The sequence below is a fragment of the Arachis duranensis genome, chromosome 4 (assembly GCF_000817695.3).
Source record: "Arachis duranensis cultivar V14167 chromosome 4, aradu.V14167.gnm2.J7QH, whole genome shotgun sequence".
Taxonomy (NCBI): domain Eukaryota; kingdom Viridiplantae; phylum Streptophyta; class Magnoliopsida; order Fabales; family Fabaceae; genus Arachis; species Arachis duranensis.
The window spans coordinates 68,302,100-68,305,463 of record NC_029775.3 but is presented as its reverse complement, the minus strand read 5'-3'; the positions used below and the strand labels follow the sequence as shown (position 1 = coordinate 68,305,463).

The following is a 3,364-nucleotide window of genomic DNA, read 5'->3' as shown; positions in this document are numbered from 1 at the left end:
ACTCCCTTCCTCTGAGGCGTCCCATTACTCACAGAATTCCTCTCAGAAGTGTACATGAATTGGTTATTTGCAACCATGTCAATAAGTTCTTGAGCTTCTGCAGGCGTTTTCTTTAGGTGAATGGATCCACCTACAGAATGGTCCAGTGACATCTTAAAGAACTCAGATAGACCATAATAGAATATATCCAAAATGGTCCGCTCTGAAAGCATATCAGAAGGACACCTTTTGGTCATCTGCTTGTATCTTTCCCAAGCTTCATAGAGGGATTCACCATCTTTTTGTTTAAAGGTCTGAACATCCACTCTAAGCTTGCTTAGCTTTTGAGGAGGAAAGAACTTAGCCAAGAAGGCCGTGACCAGCTTATCCCAAGAGTCCATGCTATCTTTAGGTTGTGAGTCCAACCATGTTCTAGCTCTGTCTCTTACAGTAAAAGGGAAAAGTATGAGCCTGTAGACTTCAGGATCTACTCCATTAGTCTTAACAGTCTCACAGATTTGCAAGAACTCAGTTAAAAACTGATAGGGATCTTCTGATGAAAGTCCATAAAACTTGCAGTTTTGTTGCATTAGAGCAACTAGTTGAGGCTTCAGCTCAAAATTGTTTACTCCAATGGCAGGGATTGAGATGCTTCTTCCATTAAACTTGGAAGTAGGTGTAGTATAATCACCAAGCATCCTCCTTGCATTATTATTTTCGGCTGCCATCTCCTCTTCCTTTTCGAAAATTTCTGTAAGGTTGTCTCTGGATTGTTGTAATTTAGCTTCTCTTAGTTTCCTTTTCAAAGTCCTTTTAGGTTCAGGATCTGCTTCAACAAGAATGTCCTTGTCCTTGCTCATGCTCATATGAAAAAGAAGGGAACAGAAAATAATAATAGGGATCCTCTTTACCACAGTAGAGAGATTCCTTTATGTTAGTAGAAGAAGAAAAGAATAGATGAAGAAAAAGAGGAAAAATTCAAACTCAGAGAGGAAGAGGGGGTTCGAATTTTAAGATGAAGAGAAGTGTTAGTAAATGAATAAATAAATAGAAAGAGATTAGAGAGAAGAGTTTTCGAAAATTAACTAAAATAAAAGAAAAATATTAAAGTTAAAATTCGAAAATTAAGAAAAGGAATAAAATAAAAATAAAAATTTGAAATAATTAGTTAATTAAAAAGAATTTTGAAAAAGAGTGAGGAATTTTCGAAAATTAGAAAGAAAAAAGTAGTTAGGTGGTTTTGAAAAAGATAAGAAACAAACAAAAAGTCAATTAGTAAGTTGAAAAAGATTTGAAAATTAATTTTAAAAAGATAAGAAGTTAGAAAAGATTTTGAAATTGATTTTGAAAAGGCTATGATTTAAAAAGATATGATTGAAAAACATTTGATTTTTAAAATTAAAATTGATTACTTGACTAACAAGAAACTAAAAGATATGATTCTAGAATTTAAAGATTGAACATTTCTTAACAATAAAGTAACAAACTTCAAATTTTTGAATCAATCATATTAATTGTTAGTAAAGTTTTCGAAAATTATGAAATAAAGATAAGAAAAAGATTTTGAAAAATATTTTTAAATTTTCGAAAGTCATAAAAGAAAAATGAAAAAGATTTGATTTTTGAAAAGGTTTTAAAAAGATAGGATTTTAAAAATTGAAAATTTGACTTGACTTATATGAAATAGCTAAGTTTTAAAAATTTTGACTAAGTCAACTCAAATTTTCGAAATTTATGAGAAAAAAAGGAAAAGATATTTTTTTATTTTTGAATTTTTAATGAGGAGAGAGAAAAATAATAAAAATGACTCACAACATGAAAATTATGAATTAAAACACATGATGCATGCAAGAACACTATGAATATCAAGATGAACACTGATGAGCGGATAATTTATACGCTTTTTGGCATTGTTTTTAGATAGTTTTTAGTATAATCTAGCTATTTTAGGATGTTTTCATTAGTTTTTATGCTTAATTTACATTTTTGGACTTTACTATGAGTTTGTGTGTTTTTCTATGATTTCAGGTAATTTCTGGCTGAAATTGAGGGACCTGAGTAAAACTCTGATAAAAGGCTGACAAAGGACTGCTGATGCTGTTAGATTCTGACCTCCCTGCACTCGAAATGGATTTTCTAGAGCTAAAAAAATCCAAATGACGAGCTCTCAACGGCGTTGAAAAGTAGACATCCAGAGCTTTCCAGCAATATATAATAGTCTATACTTTATTTGTGATTAGACAACGTAAACTGGCGCTCATTGCCAGTTCCATGCTGCATTCTGGAGTCAAATGCCAGAAACACGTCACAAACCAGAGTTGAACGCCAAAAACACGTTACAACTTGGCGTTCAACTCCAAAAGAAGCCTCAGCTCGTGTAAATTTCAAGCTCAGCCCAAGCACACACCAAGTAGGTCCCGGAAGTAGATTTCTACATCAATTACTTACTTCTGTAAACCCTAGTAGCTAGTCTAGTATAAATAAGACTTTTTACTATTGTATTCGGTGTCTTTGACCATTCGGTCTTTTGACCATAGGTCCTTCTCCCTATTTTCGAATTCATATCATATTTTGGGGGCTGGCCATTCGGCCATGCCTGGACCTTCACTTATGTATTTTCAACGGTGGAGTCTCTACACACCATAGATTAAGGGTGTGGAGCTCTGCTGTACCTCAAGTTTTGATGCAATTACTACTATTTTCTATTCAATTCGATTTATTTCTGTTCTAAGATACCATTCGTACTTCAACCTGATGGATGTGATGATCCGTGACATTCATCATCATCCGTCCCTATGAACGCGTGCCTGACAACCACTTCCGTTCTGCAAGCGAAAGCTAGAGTGTGTATCTCTTGGATTCCTGATGCACGACACATGGTTGCCCTCGCCTGACAACCGAGCCTTCCATTCCGTGAGATCAGAGTCTTCATGGTATAAGCTAGAATTGATGGTGGCATTCATGAGAATCCGGAAAGTCTAAACCTTGTCTGTGGTATTCCGAGTAGGATTCCGGGATTGAATGACTGTGACGAGCTTCAAACTCGCGATTGTTGATGACAAACACAAAAGAATCAAGGGATTCTATTCCAACATGACCGAGAACCGACAGATGATTAGACCGTGCTGTGACAGAGCATTTGGACCTTTTTCACTGAGAGGATGGGATGTAGCCATTGACAACGGTGATGCCCTACATACAGCTTGCCATGGAAAGGAGTAAGAAGGATTGGATGAAGGCAGTAGGAAAGCAGAGATTCAGAAGGAGCACAACATCTTCATACGCCTATCTGAAATTCCCATCGATGATCTACATAAGTATTTCTATCTTTATTTTCAGTTTTTTATTATTATTATTCGAAAACTCCATAACCATTTATTATCCA

General features: G+C 35.0%; 1 non-coding gene across 1 annotated transcript; it reads left to right on the top strand.

Moving 5' to 3' along the window:
• The first annotated feature begins 206 nt into the window (after positions 1 to 206).
• LOC127746862 (small nucleolar RNA R71) lies at positions 207 to 314 on the top strand. The gene has a single exon (XR_008008674.1). It is a non-coding gene; the product is annotated as a small nucleolar RNA R71 (small nucleolar RNA).
• The last annotated feature ends 3,050 nt before the right edge of the window (positions 315 to 3,364 follow it).